General features: G+C 43.0%; 1 pseudogene; it reads right to left on the bottom strand.

The window, feature by feature from the left end:
• Nucleotides 1-610: 610 nt before the first annotated feature.
• Nucleotides 611-728, bottom strand: LOC126104445 (5S ribosomal RNA; annotated as a pseudogene).
• Nucleotides 729-18,548: the final 17,820 nt, after the last annotated feature.

The following is an 18,548-nucleotide window of genomic DNA, read 5'->3' as shown; positions in this document are numbered from 1 at the left end:
CATTTTCTCTTTTCAGTATTGTAAGTAGCCTGTTTGTATGTTGGCAGCGCTATAGACTGTGTCAATATCACTGACAGCGCTCTGCGCCCTCGGCAAGAGATTCTGTGGTTGGACGGACTAGCAGCTAGCGAGTGGACAGAGAAGTGTATGGACATGTTTTTCTTAGTGGAAACTCTTTGTTGGTAGGACATGCACTGTAAAGAGAGACACAAGGAAATTTAGGATGATGGATGTTGTTGATAATGTTTGGGCAGTGGAATTATTGACAATTATGTAATGTTTGGAATTGGATGTCACATGAATAAGGTAAAATTTTCTAAATACATTGTTTGCTCTTCAACAAATCTTTCTTTTGCTAACCATATGCGTCCTAGTAGTTAGTGTTTCACTCTCTCTCTCTCTCTCCGAACGAACAGGCCATGAAGGCCCGACGATACTGACCGGCCGCCGTGTCATTCTGAGCCCACAGGCGTCTCTGGATGCGGATACGGAGGGACGTGTGGCCAGCACACCTCTCTCCCGGCCGTATATCAGTTTACGAGACCGGAGCCGCTACTTCCCAGGCCAGTAGCCCCTCAGTTTGCCTCACAAGGGCTGAGTGCACCCCGCTTGCCAACAGCACTCGGCAGACCGGATGGTCCCCCATCCAAGTGCTAGCCGAGCCCGACAGCGCTTAACTTCGGTGATCTGACGGGAACCGGTGTTACCACTGCGACAAGGCTGCTAGCTAGAGTGTATAGTAGTTAGAATCTTTTTATTTAGCTGGCTGTTGTTGCTACTTGCTGTAATTCCTGTAGTTCGTATTATGAAGATTTTCTATGAGGTAAGTGACTTATGAAAAAGTATATTTTTAGGATTTCCTGCAATACGGGGCCATACTTTTGTGTTAATTACTGGAACTCATGTTGTCACTGTGTAGCAGTCAGACTGCGTTGGGCTTGTATATTTTGGGTAATAAATGAATATGTGAAGTTTGAGATGTCCTTCTCAGGGAAAATTCTGTAGACCAGTGTTTCAATGATAAAAATAAGTGAAGACTCAGTAGTTTCAGTATATTCCCACAACTTTGTAAGCTTGCTTGTGAACCTTTTAGATATAGTACTATTAATATTATTAATTAATCTCCATGTCCAACAGTGACAGTCTTCTTTGATTTATTTGTTACTTAAAAATTATTTATTGTGTTAAGCACCTTTTTCTTCATCAGGCTATGTAGGGTACGGTTTACCACGTATGTTTACTTACTTCACGAAACATTAATAACAATTCACGAGAAAACTTAAATGTTATAATTATCATACTAATTCAAATTTGTCGTAGGAACGGAAGAAAGCTGAAGAAAGGGATTTTGGGAGGGGGAGGGAGGGCGGATTGTAGTCAGTAGAAGTGAAGGATGAACTGTCACTTTTACAGGTAAAAAATCATTAGTTTACTTTTGAAATTGTGGAAATATTAGCACTATCACTAGTCAGAGTATTCCATACGACAGTGATTGTTATTATGGATTACATGTATTTTACAAATGCGGTGGGATTTAATGTACTTCACGTAATTCTGCAACATTTTAGGACAAGAATTTAGATTTATGATAATTGTAGACCAGATGGACTACGCGTCTCCAGATGTTAATGTGACGGCTGTCTAGTCCATAGAGGGACGTAGTACGAGGTTAAGGCGACGGGAGTTGCCACGATTGGATCTTGTAGGATGTCACGGAGTCGAAGACAGACAATAGCGGTAAACGAAGAGTTTTCCTTTACACTTTTCTGGAGAAAAGGACACTAAGTTTTGAAAGATCTACAGCCACTCTTATACAATAAATTCCACCGAGGGGATGGTCTTCATTAATAACCTAAAATTTTGTAATTTTACGGTCAGAAGCAATATATGGTCATCCGCTTGAAGATGATAGCTACAATTAGTATAGGGTGTTCAGAAGATGGCCAACAGCCTAGCCGCAGAGGTAACACTGGTTCACGTCCTATCACCGAAGTCTAGGGCTATCGGACTTGGCTAGCCCTTGGGTGGGTGACCATCCGTTCTTCCGAGCGCTGTTGGCAAGAGGGTTGTACTCATCACTTATGAGGCCAATTGAGGAGCTACCGGTACCTAACTGAGAGGCAGCAGCTCCAGTCACCAAAGCTGACAACGGGCGAGAGAGTGGTGTGCTCACCACGTGACCCTCCAAATTCGCATCCAGTGACGCCTATCGGCTGAGGATGACCCTGCGGTCAGTCGGAACCGTAGGGCCTCCCGATGGAGGGAGAAAGAGAGCGAGAGAGCGTTCGGAAGATGACTCCATGCCTTTTATCACAAAGTTGTTCTTTCTTTATTATGATCCTTATGCCTTTGTTCGAGAATGAATTATTTGGAAATGGATTGGAATGAATGACGATGATTTTACTTAACAAACTATCCATTGACTTTGATAATTGGGAGGGACATAAATGAGAATAGTCTGATCAGACACTGATCTCGTTCCATCGGATACGAGTAGGGCCACTGTAGCCTTCACTTCTCATGTTTATTTCATAGTAAGAAGAAACTCGAATTCTCGGTAGGTAGAGTAAGTCTAAATCTTTTCATTTCCAACCAAGTGTTACACCGAACGTGTGCTAGGTGATACGGAGTCCAGCCAAAGTTTTCTGAATTTGATTGCCTATAAAGAGGAAGGAAGATTAGGAGTTAATTCTCTGTCCAAGACGAAGTCATTAGAGATGCAGGGCAAGCTCGAATTTGGAAGTGTAAGGTAGGAAATTAGTTAAACCATTTCCAGAGAAATTATCCTGGCATTCATCGTATCAATAATCTACGGGGAATTTCACTTTCCAGCCTGACAAAGGAACTTGCGTAGAACGGATTTGTTTGATTTTCTCTATTCATTTCTTTGGACATCAGATTAAAGAAGTGAATGGACAACTGACTAAAGCAGTGTCGGACCATGAACAGTATTGCGTTTCGCACAAAATAAAATTTCCATTCTTTCTCATTGAAGCTGAAGGAATATTTCCTTAAAATTAGCGAATTTTGCTGCAGAAGTTGACAAACAATTAACCTGTTAGACCTGTTTCTCTAACTAGAGTTACTGCCGACGACCCGCTGCGAGAGAACCCCGTACGACATTGGTGAATGTTCAAATGTGTGTGAAATCTTATGGGACTTAAATACTAAGGTCATCAGTCCCTAAGCTTACACACTATTTAACCTAAATTATCCTAAGGACAAACACACACACCCATGCCCGAGGGAGGACTCGAACCTCTGCCGGGACCAGCCGCACAGCCCATGACTGCAGCGTACGACAGTGGTTTCCAGCTGTGTGTCATGGGATATTAGGGTGCTTCGGTGTGGCAGGTCGTCTCGCGAAGACAGAGGCGACTGTGCGAATTTTTATTCTTGACCCGTCTGGAGGTTTTTTGAAATCATCCTGAAACTTGGTTCGTCAATTCTGCCTTTTATCAATGTATTTACTTACGCATCATTCGTACATTGTCACAAACTCATTTTACTTCTTCATGAAGACTTCAGGATGGTCTGTTGGACAGGTGTAGAGAAAATTACATGCAGATACTTAGTATCCCATTTCCCTTTTCACCAGATACCAAATCGCTGTACACACAACAGGATACATCTAATATACAGAAGTGTTTCAGAGGCACTGCCCATTGCACCACGTCCTTGCATGGTGCGACGAGTATGCCTGCTTTTGGCGGCGCCAGCCGCTGCGATGCGACGTGGGCACATCCTTCTCTGTCCGTAGTTGCTGGTATTTGAGAAGGACAGAAAAACACCGTTTACTTATTTATTGTGATTCTAAAAATATACTTAGAAACCTAACACAGGTCAGTTGGAAGGCGTGTATCGCACGGTTCTAGACCTGTCTACTTATTTTCTGTACCTTTATCACTGTTATTACTGGTCTTCCTTCATACTGCATTTCGCACTTTTTTCACACCTTCCAGGGGCAACAGTATCAGTTTAATCTAAAAGGTTTGTACCTTTCTCTGTACGCTACTTGTAGAAGAATCGTGTAGTTTCTGTTCTCTGTGCCTTTGTGCTTTAATTGTTCGAGATTCTGGCTTGTATGTACGCTTTTTATACCGTAAACGAATCGTGCGTTTTCTATTCTGTGCATTAACTATTCAGATTTCTGGAGCACAGATAGCAATCCATTATGACATTATTTTAAGCAGGTGCAGAAAATCGGCTAATCCGACGCATAGATTCATTGGGACCCGCCTCATCTTCCCAAGCTACGTGTAACACTACGTGCGCAAGTCTTCTGTGCTTCTACTTCTATCCTTAAAAAAAGAAATGGGATTTCAAGCAAATAAGCAAGAACAAAGTTTAACGCTCCGTCGACGACGATGTAATGGGAGACTGAGTACAAGCGAGAATAGGGACGGATGGGAAAGGAAATCGACCGTATCCGTTTCAGAGAAACCGCAGGAACAGTGCCATAAACCAAAAACTGAATGGTTGGACAAAGATTTGACATGTTGTTATTCAGGTCCGACTACAGCGTTTTCAGCACTGAAACACGTTGCTTGGTTAGTCTGAAGTCCGTACGATATCGAATTCACTACAAAGCGTTAAAAATTGCAAGAGGATGTAGGAAAAAACTTCTCTTGGCCGTCAAAGGTACTACCGTGGCTGAAGCTGCTTAAGCAGAAAATCAGATTCAGGATGGCTGGACAGTGATCGGTGTGATGGTTTTTGCGACTGCTAGGTAACGTGGCGTAACAAAAAAATGTTCAAATGTGTGTGAAATCTTAGGGACTTAACTGCTAAGGACAACAGTCCCTAAGCTTACACACTACTTAACCTAAATTATCCTAAGGACAAACACACACACCCATGCCCGAGGGCGGACTTGAACCTCCGTCGGGACCAGCCGCACAGTCCATGACTGCAGCGCCTCTGACCGCTCAGCTAATACCGCGCGGCATAGCAACTGAGCTAACAATTTTAATGGCTAAAGAAAACCACCTTAGCTTTATTATTGCAAATTTATTGAGTTACGAAAAGTTTCGCTCTTAAAACATCTTCAGGTTGTTCCAAGAGCGCAAGTGGTCGTAACAAAGTAAATAACACAGTAATAATATAATGGAAGTGGTTTTTGATTAGTCATTAAAATTAGTATCAGTTAAAATGTGATGATCGACATGATCAAGACTATTATCCCATCCTGTTTAGCAAATGACTGATAGCGTTACTGTCGTTTTTCAGAAATTTCTGTGTCTGATGTGCTTGTGTTTGACAATTATTCTGAGTATTACTCTTGTCAGTTTCTGATTATTTACATCCTGGTGTTTTTTCGTCACATAAAGTATTTTACTCAGAACATTTCTGGATACATCTACATCTTCGTGATTACTCTGCTACTCACAATTAAGTGCCTGGCAGAGGGTTCAGTGAACCACTTTCAAGCTGTCTCTCTAACGTTCCACTTTCGAACGGCGCTCGGGAAAAACCAGCACTTACATTTTTCTGTGCGAGCCCTGATTTCTCTTATTCTATCGTGATGATCATTTCTCCCTATGTAGGTGGGTGCCAACAGAATATTTTCGAAATCGGAGGAGAAAACTGGTGATTGAAATTTCATGAGAAGATCTCGTCGCAACGAAAAACGCCTTTGTTTTAATGATTGCCACTCCAATTCACGTATCATGTATGTAGCACTATCTCCCCTGTTTCACGATAATACAGAACGAGCCGCCCTTCTTTGAACTTTTTGGGTGTCATCCGTCAGTCCCACTTGATGCGGATCCCACACCGCACAGCAATACTCCAGAATATGGCGGACAACTATGGTGTAAGCAGTCTTTTTAGTAGATCTGTTGCACCGTCTAAGTGTTCTGCCAATGGATCGCAGTCTTTGGTTTGCTCTACCCACAACATTATCTATGAGTTCGTTCCAATTCAGGTTATTTGCAATTGTAATCACTAAGTATTTATTTAGTTGAATTTACAGCCTTCAGATTTGTGTGACTTATCGCGTAATCTAAATTTAGCGGATTTCTTTTAGTACTCATGTGAAGAACTTAACATTTTTCTTTATTCAGGGTCAATTACCAATTTTCGCACCATACGGATATCTTATCTAAATCATTTTGCAATTCGTTTTGGTCGTCTTATGACTTTACAAGGCGGTAAATGACAGCATCATCTGCAAATAATCTAAGAGAGCTACTCAGATTGTCTCCTATATCGTCAATGTAGATCAGGAATAATAGAGGGTCTATTACATTTTCTTGGGGAACGGCGGATATTACTTGTGTTTTACTCCATAACTTTCCATCTATTACTGCGAACTGTGACCTTTCTGACAGGAAATCACAAATCCAGTCGCACATCTGAGGCGATATTCCGTAGGCACGCAGTTTGGTTAGAAGACACTTGTGAGGAACGCTAAAATAAAAGATAAACCTCTGTTCTTTAGATCGTATCCTGAGTTCAGCTTAAGTGGAATGTTAGAAGAGTACACATGAGAACGACGAAACAGAAACAAAGACGATGGCCTTTAATAGAAAGGACGTAGTGGAAGTTAGGATACATAACGAATTACTTGAATAAGATCATTCGTTCATTTATCTGTAGCTGGCTGGACCAAGAATAACCTAAGAAGAGCCAAGGAAAATTCTCTTGAAAACAGGATCTAAAGGTCTAACGTTGTAGCCTATAAATCGGTAAATGATACGAGAAACAGTTGCTTTGAGTACGATTTTCTATAGAAATTAAACCTTAAATCTAGGGCCTAAAAGAAAGAGGACTGAATTTTTTTTAGGTGTGCTGTTATAAACACGTCCTGAGAATACAATGGACTGATGACAAATGACGGTATCTAAGTAGACTGGATGCGACGAGCGATGTGCATCACGTAGTGTTTTACTGTTAAAATCCATAGAGCTTACGTTCCCATGAGGTTCAACGAATATATTGCGTCCTCCTAATTATATTCGCCAAAATACCATGAAGGTAAGATCACAGAGATTCGATCTTACACAGAGACTCGCCAACACTCGCTGTTCCGTGAGGGAAACAGGAAAGTGGGAGGTGACAGTATTATACCATTCACCACGACGTGTCTTGTGAAGGACAAATGAATATGTAGACGTTAAAGTTTGTATATTGAGACACGAGGAACCACAAAAGTACAATAATAGCCGGCTGCGGTGGCCATGCGGTTCTAGGCGCTGTAGTCCGGAGCCGCGCGACTGCTACGGTTGCAGGTTCGAATCCTGCCTCGGGCATGGATGTGTGTGATTCCTTAGGTTAGTTAGACTTAAGTATTTCTAAGTTCTAGGGGACTGATGACCTCAGATGTTAAGTCCCATAGTGCTCAGAGCCATTTGAACCATTTGAACCAAATACAATAATAGAACAGTATGTCAATAAGAAAGGCTCACTAAATACTGTAAATCGGGTTTACATTCTACACAGGAATGAGAAGGGGGAAGTTGACAGTAATGCGTGCTACACCCACACATTAGGTAAAATTGCCTCCTGGGTGGTGTCAAATAAAGAGCACCTCATATGGACGCCTGAGTTGTGGTTCCGGGACGTTTGTGTGCGTAGGCAGACGGTTTACAGAGCCAACAGTTTTCTATAACAGTAATAGGTGTGACAATGGATCTTTTCGTATCATGAAGGTAGAGGATTTTTGCTCAACCGTTCGGATCCAGAAAATCGTCCAAATCTAAAAAAATTGTTATCTAGAATTAGGCCTCATTCCGAAGTCTGGTTTGATGCAACTCTCAGCGCCACTCTATCCACTGCAAACCTCCTCATATCTAAATAATTAATGCAACCTACATCTATCTGAATCTCCTTGGAAATACGAAGGGACTTCAAAATTTAAGGTACAAATGATTATGGCAGGCCATGTCAGTTTTTCTGAATGATGCACTGCACTTGAAAGTGACACAGATACATGACACTATTTTTCAACATGGTTATCACCTCTCCGTAAACAACGGTCAAAACGTTCAACCAATCGTTCAGTTCCTCAATGAAAGAAGTATGCCCTTCAAAAACAAAGCTATTCGAGAACAGCTGTGTGAACGTATTCGTTGATGGGAAATCTAAGATTGCTGTGAATCAGTTCTTCGACTAGAAGTCGTCGTCTTTCGTCGATGACAAAGGCCTTCCTTCAAGATCAGCATTAACAACACCAGGGCGCCCTTGGACACATTGTTGATACTATAACACTACAGCTGCACGTGACACTGCATTTGCTGCATATCATCCACAATTTGGTACATGCAATCCACGATAGTCTACCATATACTTTGTAGTCACTGTGGCTTTGCTGATTCTGCACTTGCTTTGTTTTGCTGTTAGACGCTTAAAGTTTTATCTGTGATTGACGCTCTACTTACCAACAGTGTTGTCTTTGACACATGCGCGTTTCCTCCAGAGCGTAAAGCAGGATCGGACACGGCGTGCCAAACTGCATGATGTGCGTGCGGCGTGCGAGCTCACGCTCGACGTGTCTCGGCTTTGCTCCGTACCTTCTCGGAAGTACTTGTTACAACGCGACATTTCTTCTAGCATTGCGATGCAGCATTTACGGCCGGAACGACTTTTTTCCAGTTTGGCAGTATATTGGCGTCAGCGCTGCTTACCCTTACCTAGCTGTTCGTGATGTGAAGGAAAATTCGACATCCAGTGGCTGTCTACAAGGAAAGAAGCAATCTAGCGACCTGTGATCACGAGCTTTTAAAATGATTCTCCGAAATTTTATAAATTGTAAGGAAAATTTGCTCCTGAACATTCAACAGATGTCAATGAAATTGCAAAATTTTACAAAAACTTTTTTTTTGATGGAGTGTGTCTCATAAACGATGGACGTGTTTTCGCAACTTTTGAAGAGGCAAGATGAACAGCGAAAAGATATGAGGGGAGTTGTGCCGCTGAAACAAAAAAATTACAAGAGGACAAATTCCATTGCTTTTTAACTTCATTACCAGCTGCTGGTGGCCGAGCGGTTCTAGGCGCTGTAGTCCGGAACCGCGCGACTGCTACGGTCGCAGGTTCGAATCCTGCTTCGGGCATTGATGTGTGTCATGTCCTTAGGTTAGTTAGGTTTAAGTAGTTCTAAGTTCTAGAGGACCTATGACCTCAGATATTGAGTTCCATAGTGCTCAGAGCCATTTGAACCATTTTTTTGAAATTTATTCGCTTGTTTGTTACGATTCCTGACTCATAGTGTTCTCGTGAACGAAATTTCCTTTTTTACGACGATTCAATAGTTATTCCAGATTAATGATGTTACAAGATCGATTCAGTCATATCGCTAATCTACATTTTACTATGACACTGCCGATGAACTACGTTTAGATGATTTGTTAATTACATTTATTTCGCGGCGCAGAAAGCGCAGAACAATTTTTGCATTGTGGAAGTGAGCTTTTTTTTTTTACTAAACAACATTTCATTAAATAAACAATATTTAAAGAATTATTTGATTTTCATTGTAGTTTATATCCATAAAAAGTATGCTTTCTATAATTTTTACCCCCGCTTTATAATTCATAAGATGGGGACGGGGATGAATCGTTTTTTGGACAACTGCCCATTCAGAGAATACGAATCGCCTGGCATGTCCGTAGCGACTTTGCTGGCGCCCTGTGCTAAAGATTTATATATTCGCAGTAGTTAACAGCACCTGTGACGCAAAATTCGGATTATAGACTTCCAATTTTATTGCAGCACGAATAATACACGATGCGACCTACAGCGCTTCTTGTGATCGTTACGTAACTTTATTAATATCAATCTTAGGTGGAAGACGAAGCTTCCTTATTTACTTTGCGCTCCTTGTGGTGGGACTACAGTGCAAGAGCGTGTCACGAAGATGTTCGAAAATCACAATCACTGATTGCCAAATGAAAAAAAAAATTAAAAAAATGTTACTGACGAATACTGATAGTGACAGAGAGGACGAGTTTAGTGTTCCTTCGTCTTCGGCTGAGGACACTATCGTTGTGGTCGATTCTAACCCTCGGAATCTCGAGGCGGAGAAATTCATCCCACACGCCTCGCGTGCTCGCCTTCAGGAAGGAAAACATTCAAACCAGGATCTGTTGGTGGATATGTAACATAGAATTTCAAATGCACCCTCTTTCCATTTCAAAATGTTTGAATTGATGAGAGCCTTCTTTTGTTCCAACGGTGCCTGCGTTTCAAGCAGTACGGGAAGAAGCCGTTTCGGAATAAAACTGAATTTGTGCTGTATTTCTTTTTTTTTAGTGTACTGGGTGCAACAACTGATATAATCTCTAGTAAAGTATTTTTTTAGAAAATTTAGACTACATAGTAACATCTCCCGACAGGCTAGCCGCGCAGTCTAACGCGCTGTTTCCTGAGCGGGAAAGCGTGCCGATCCGTGGCACGAATCAAAACCCTTATTCCGCCTCAGTTACACTACGTTCGAGATTGTTCCGCAAAAACTGTCTCCACGTACGCGTGCACCATAATTACTCTACCACGCAAACATTTGTGGTTACACACGTCTATTATGAGACGTTCCCGAGGGGGGGGGGGGGGGGGGAGGGCGAACTGCACAATAACCCTTGGTTCGGCCTGTTGTGGGGTTGTGGACCACTGTGGGCTACGGCGGCACGAAACCTCTCTGTCATTTCTAGGTCCGCGGTTTAATACATAATACAGCAACAGTTTTGGAACTTTCAGTCAATGGGCAATGGCACATCAGCAAGAAGTGTCACATGTATTTTTTAAAAGTACATTAATGGAACTGGACATATACTCATGCTCATAAATTAAGTATAATTCTGATACATTGTGAAACAACGCTCTGGTGGGCTGTTTTCGGGTTTAAATCACCTCGCGGTATGACCATGCGGTGCATTTGACCTGCGGTCGTCGCGCGGTGGCGCTGGCAGCAGTCCAAATACGCAGACGTGTGTTGGTGCATGTCAGAGTACGGTGCAGCGAGTAAGTGTACAGACGTTTTCAGACGTGCCAATGGAAACTGTGTGTTGAAAAAGGCTCAAACAACATATTGATGACGTTATGAGGGGTAGAGTACTAGGGCGACTGGAGGCTGGTCAAACACAGCAGGTCGTAGCACGGGCACTCCGTGCGCCACAAAGTGTGAACTCAAGATAATGGCAACGATTCCAGCAGACAGGAAACTTGCCCAGGTGTTACAGCACGGGACGTCCACAGTGTACAACACCACAATAAGCTCGATATCTCACCATCAGTGCCCGTATACGGCCATGGACTACTGCAGGTAGCCTTGCTCGGGACCTTACCGCAGCCACTGGAACAGTTGTCTCCAGACACTCTATCTACAGACGACTGAACAGACGTGGTTTATTCACCCAGAGACCTGCATGGTGCATTCCACTAACCTCTGGTCACAGGAGAGCCCGAAAAGCCTCGTGTCAAGAACACATTGGAACACTGGTCCCAGATTATGTCCACGGACGAGTCCAGGTAGTGGTTCTCGCCGCGTTTTCCTCTGGCGTGAAGCAGGAACCAAATAGCAACCCCTTAATATCCTTGAAAGGGACCTGTATGGAGGTCGTGGTTTGATGGTTTGGGGTGGGATTATGACAGGTGCATGTACACCCCTGCATGTCCTTGGCAGAGAAACTGTAACAGCTCAGGTGTATTGGGACCATTTTGCACCGCCTTTTCAGGGATGCAGTGGGTCCCACCTTCCTCCGGATGGATGATAACGCACGGTCCCACCGAGCTGCCATCGTGGAGTACCTTGAAACAGAAGATATCAGGCGAATGGAGTGGCCTGCCTGTTCTCCAGACCTAAACCCCATCGAGCATATGTGTGATGCGACCGAGAGGTCGACGTATCGCTGGATGTCTCCAAACCCCTAAGACACTTCAGGAGCTCCGACAGGCGCTGGTGCAAGAATGGGAGGCTGTACCCCAGCACTTACTCGATCACCTGATCAAGAGTATGTCAACCCGTTGTGCGACCTGTGTACGTGTTCATGGTGAGCATATCCCATACTGATATCGGGGTACATGCGAAGGAAAGAGTGGCGTTTTGTAGTGAGACGGTTTTCCCAACTTATCACCAATACCGTGCACTTACAGACCTGTGGCGTGTGTGTTCCCTATGTGCCTATGCTATTAACGCCAGTCTTGTGTAGTGCCACGTTGTGTGGCACCACATTCTGCAATTATCCTTAATTTATGAGCATGAGTGTATATGTAATAAATTCTTATGCTATGTACAAGACCCACACAGAAATAAAATCCTTTGAATATCAGAATTAAATCTATTATCCGTGAAACCTAAACTGCCTGACAGACTGGAACTCCGTGTCGATACGGGACTTTCGTCTTTCTCGGGCAAGTGCTCTGGCCACCGAGCCACCCCAGCACGACTCGCAGCCTCACTTCCGCCATTACCTCACCTCCCAAATCCCAAACATTGCACTCGGCGCCTTGCAACAACATTCGAAAAGAGGAAATCGGCGACTCGTCAGACCTCATTACACTCTCTCAAAAAAAATGGTTCAAATGGCTCTGAGCACTATGGGACTCAACATCTTAGGTCATAAGTCCCCTAGAACTTAGAACTACTTAAACCTAACTAACCTAAGGACATCACACACACCCATGCCCGAGGCAGGATTCGAACCTGCGACCGTAGCAGTCCCGCGGTTCCGGACTGCAGCGCCAGAACCGCACGGCCACCGCGGCCGGCCACACTCTCTTGGTCAGCAAATGTTGGCCCATTCAAGACGTGCAGCCTTATGCGTCATTGCGAGCAGTGGTAGGTAGCAGACTCCAAAAATCCACTGCATGTATTTTCCATCGCAGTGTTCGCTCGGAAAATGGTTGACAAGCACATTCCTTGACAGCAGCAATGTCTCTCTATCTCAAATCGATTTTCACTGACAAGGCGTGACACTCGTCTGTGGTTCCTGTTGGGATCTTTGTACGACCACTGTTCTTACACTGTGTTACATGACTACGAGTGGAACACCATTTCTTAGAGACACGTTTGAGAATCCGCGTTTGTACACCAACAACTCAGTGAACTTCTTTCGCTGTGTGTTCATAAGCGCGTCTAATAACGAGAGCTCATTTCTGCCGTTGTATCAAGTCACCGTGTTAGTTATTACGCTGATTTCATGCAGTAGTTATTACGCCGATTTCATCAGGATTTGTTAGTTGAATACTTCATTAGCAATACGTTTATACCTTTTGATAGAGGTTAAAAAGTTTTTAGCTGTGAAAGTTGTATACAAATTACTTACTGCATTCTTTACATGTTTTCAAGTCGTTAGGTTTATCTTTCGTCGCAAGCTAAAACCTGTTGCGTGTAAGTTCGCCCAGTAGAATTGGATATGGCTGCTTTCGTTGGGGATACCATAAACCGTATATGTACAACAGTGAACCTCAAACCAGTAGGAAATTTAACGTAGTTAAATTTTGTTATGGGATATATTTTCCCTAGAGGCCGTAGTTTTCGAGTTATTCAAGGAAAACGTACAAGAGTGACTTTCAAACATACCCTTACTCTCACATTCAGCCCTCACCGGTCAGTATTTGTCGAACGTTTCTAGGCACACCCTCCTGCTACGGTACAAGAATTTGCGACTGAGCGAATTGTTTTCCGTATTCGATCTTTTAGGGTCTTTATTGACTGGCTTTATCATACCACCAGCTTAGTCGAGCACTTACAATTTGTAAAAATTGATGTTTTTTCCAAGAGTTTTGTGAATTTCTACAGAATAAAATAAACACTTACATAGTTGTTCGTCAGGCCTTCTAACTACGAAACTACCTTGCTTGTAAGGGTTAAGTTTGGATCGAATTCTCAGCGAAGCGTAACGTTTACAAAAGTCGTTTTTCCTTTCAATATCTTCATACAAAAGTCGTTTTTCCTTTCAATATCTTCAACGGCATGTTTGAATTAGTCATTTTAACGAGCTGACTACGTTGTTGGCGTAATAGTCTAATCAATAGAGAACAAAGAAGGTCGAATATCTGGAATAGTTCGTGTAGTCGATACGTTTCCTGCATTGGTAGGAGGAGTGTGGGGTTGGAGGAGTATTGGAAGTTAATTTTTGTACGTTTTCATGGATAACTGACAAACCGTGGTCTCCAGCGGAAACGTTCATTAAATTTCGTACAAAACAGTCCTGTTCATTTTTTGTGTAGGACTAACAGCTTGTGCTTAGCGAGCGAGAGAATATGAAAATCTCGAGATTGGATTTTGAATGCCATATATGACATTGCGGGTTGCATAAGACGACATAGGAAGGGGCAGCTGAATGACACTGTACGTACAGTTTCCAGCGAAGACTCGATCCATGCCGCGAAATTGTTTTCGCACATCTAACAGACCTATCTTTCAAAACAGTTAGATCAGGTGTAAAACTCAAACAGCACCATTTCACATATCGGCCACGCTAGTTCCATTTACTTATGATCTTACTAAAATAAAATCTTTTCTTTCTAGTAACACATCTATAAAATTAGAGTTCCGCACTATCTGACGTCCTCTCAATGTCATAAATGTGTTTGGAATTCATAAACGTGAAAATGATTAAAGGCAAGACCTAAGTGACTGAATACGGGGGATGACTTCCCAAGAAAATTCTAGCAGAGAGATTGAAAGATTGAATTTTAGAGAAGTTTGAAGTGGAATACAACGCAGCCTAGTAAGTCAGAAGGTTTCAGCTTATTGGCAAGGGCCACGAACAGTCGGCAGAGATACTATTTTTTCTGTCATCAGCCTTTGACTGGTCTCCTGTGGCCGCCACGCATTCTTCTCCTGTGCCATCTTTATCATCTCAGAGTAGCAACTACTACCTACGTCCTAAATTATTTGCTGTATATATTCAAATCTTTGTCTTCCTCTATAGATTTTGCCCTATACAGCTCCTTCTAGCACCATGAAAGTTATTCTTTGATGTCTCAACACATGACCTGTCACCCTGTCCGTTCTTCATGTCAGTGTTTTCCATATCCTTCCCTCGCCGATTCCGCGGAGAACTTCCTCATTACTTACCATATCAGACCACTTACTTTTCAATATTCTTCTGTAACACCACACCTCCAATGCATTTATTTTCTTCTGTTGCGACTTTCCCTTACTATCATATAATTCTGTGCTCCAAATGTACATTCTCAGAAATTTCTTCCTCAGATTAACAACTATGTTTGATGTTAGTAGACTTCTTTTGACCACGAATCTGCTTTTTCCTAGTGGTAATCTGTTTCTTTTGTCCTCCTTGCTCCGTCAATTGTGGATGATTTAACTGCCCAGGCAGCAGAATTCTTTACTTCTACTTCGTAATCGCCATTTATTATGATAAGCTTCTCGCTGCTCTCATTTCTGCTACTTCACATTGCTTTCGTATTTCTTCGACTTATCCCAAACCATATTCTTTACTCATTAGATTGTTCATCTCATTTAACAGATGCTGTCATTCTTTTTCACTTTCACCGAGGCCAGTAATGTCCTCAGGGAACCTTATCATTGATATCCTTGCATCTTGAATTTTAATCCAACTTTTAAACTAATATTTACTGTCAAAAGCAGTCTTGATCACAATTTATTTATTACGGTGACCGGTTTCGACCACTACTGTGGCCATCTTCTGGTGGAGTAGTGATTTACCACCAGAAGGAGGTTCTTATTCATTGGTCTGAAGATGACCACAGTAGTGGTCGAAACCAGTCACCGTAATAAATAATTTGTGATCAAGACTGCTTTTGATAGTAAATATTTGTAATAACATTGATCACTGTTCACTCTGACAATCTATTCAAAAGTAATCAACTCTTGAACCTTTCTTTCAGCTTCATCTTTGCTTCTTCGATGTATAGAGCGAACAGTAGGGGTGAAAGGCTACATCCCCTGTCTCACACCCTTTTTAATGCAAGCACTTCGCTTTAGGTCTTCCACTCCTATTGACCCTCTTGGTTCTGGTACATATTGTACATTATCCGTCTTTCCCTATAGCTTACCCCTATTCTTCTCAGAATTTCGAACACTTGCACCATTTGACACTGTCGAATACTTTTTTCATTTCCACAAATCCTATGAACTTGTTTTACGATTTCTTCAGTCCTGCTTCCACAACCAACTTCAACGCTAGAACTGCCTCCCTTGTCACCGGCGGATTTACATATAGGCCCAATAGGCACAGGCCTAGCGGCGGTACCTTAAGGGGCGCGGCATTTTTTGCTCTGTACTCATTTTAACCATTTACGTTTTAAAATACCTGCTCTTCAAACGAAAAATAATTTTTAGTGTTGTTAAACAACTTACTAGCTTAAATAAGCCTTAAGAACGAAATCCGACAATACAAGCTTGGAAATATACCATACATAGTTTACTTGGAGACTCAACGGAAATTTAACATTTGGTTTTTGTCTGGTACCATCTTCATGATTCTTCAAAATATTTTGAAGTAAGCTGTCAGGACGGCAATCTACAATACAACATTTGAAACGTTATTATTCCGAGAATGTTGTCAGCTTCTACTTAATCCTACCATATTTTCCCCGTGCAAATACCGGGATCCATGAAAATCTATGATAAACTAACCAGCAGTATGTAAAACCCAACTCTACTTAAATTTCTTGTAGAACTTACGGGGATGTATCAAGTCAACACTCCATTACTGTAATTAATATTAAATCTCTGTGGTCTTCAATATCTGAGCTTTGATTTAATGACAACCGTTTAACAACACATGTTGATATTGGGAATGTTTTACATTTTTAAACACATGTTTATATGAAAATAACATAAGCAGAATATCCAATAAAGTGTGAAATACACTTCACAACAGTTTAAAAATTTTATTTATTTATTTACTAAGTTTATTTTTTGGCGAAAAAAGAAGAAAAAACCAACTTTCGTTTGTCTCATTTATTGTGGTGCAGCCTGCACGATTTCGAAGTTCCCACGCTGTGCAATCGAATAGTACGTGGCATTGCAAATTTTATGTTAAACTTCTTAACTAAGCTTTTTTTCTTCGAGGGAAGATTATTTTTATTTTATGTTGGAACATAAGATGCAATTGCGTGTAGACATAACAGCAGTGTTCACACAAATGACAACACACCACATAAACTGCCAACAAGACTACTTAAACTTTGTAGTCTGTCTTCTCTGCCCACAGAAACCGCTAAAATGTTATAAGAATAAGTGGGATACTAGTCGATCCAGCACATCTCACTGCAAGAAATTGGAAAAATTATTTGCTTTTTAAATTAGAAAGACAGCGTCAACAATATTCAGAACATACACTCCTGGAAATTGAAATAAGAACACCGTGAATTCATTGTCCCCGGAAGGGGAAACTTTATTGACACATTCCTGGGGTCAGATACATCACATGATCACACTGACAGAACCACAGGCACATAGACACAGGCAACAGAGCATGCACAATGTCGGCACTAGTACAGTGTATATCCACCTTTCGCAGCAATGCAGGCTGCTATTCTCCCATGGAGACGATCGTAGAGATGCTGGATGTAGTCCTGTGGAACGGCTTGCCATGCCATTTCCACCTGGCGCCTCAGTTGGACCAGCGTTCGTGCTGGACGTGCAGACCGCGTGAGACGACGCTTCATCCAGTCCCAAACATGCTCAATGGGGGACAGATCCGGAGATCTTGCTGGCCAGGGTAGTTGACTTACACCTTCAAGAGCACGTTGGGTGGCACGGGATACATGCGGACGTACATTGTCCTGTTGGAACAGCAAGTTCCCTTGCCGGTCTAGGAATGGTAGAACGATGGGTTCGATGACGGTTTGGATGTACCGTGCACTATTCAGTGTCCCCTCGACGATCACCAGTGGTGTACGGCCAGTGTAGGAGATCGCTCCCCACACCATGATGCCGGGTGTTGGCCCTGTGTGCCTCGGTCATATGCAGTCCTGATTGTGGCGCTCACCTGCACGGCGCCAAACACGCATACGACCATCATTGGCACCAAGGCAGAAGCGACTCTCATCGCTGAAGACGACACGTCTCCATTCGTCCCTCCATTCACGCCTGTCGCGACACCACTGGAGGAGGGCTGCACGATGTTGGGGCGTGAGCGGAAGACGACCTAACGGTGTGCGGGACCGTAGCCCAGCTTCATGGAGACGGTTGCGAATGGTCCTCGCCGATACCCCAGGAGCAACAGTGTCCCTAATTTGCTGGGAAGTGGCGGTGCGGTCCCCTACGGCACTGCGTAGGATCCTACGGTCTTGGCGTGCATCCGTGCGTCGCTGCGGTCCGGTCCCAGGTCGACGGGCACGTGCACCTTCCGCCGACCACTGGCGACAACATCGATGTACTGTGGAGACCTCACGCCCCACGTGTTGAGCAATTCGGCGGTACGTCCACCCGGCCTCCCGCATGCCCACTATACGCCCTCGCTCAAAGTCCGTCAACTGCACATACGGTTCACGTCCACGCTGTCGCGGCCATGCTACCAGTGTTAAAGACTGCGATGGAGCCCCGTATGCCACGGCAAACTGGCTGACACTGACTGCGGAGGTGCACAAATGCTGCGAAGCTAGCGCCA

Source organism: Schistocerca cancellata, chromosome 1, assembly GCF_023864275.1.
Source record: "Schistocerca cancellata isolate TAMUIC-IGC-003103 chromosome 1, iqSchCanc2.1, whole genome shotgun sequence".
NCBI classification, from domain to species: Eukaryota; Metazoa; Arthropoda; class Insecta; order Orthoptera; family Acrididae; genus Schistocerca; species Schistocerca cancellata.
This window is presented reverse-complemented; position numbering and strand designations above follow the sequence as displayed.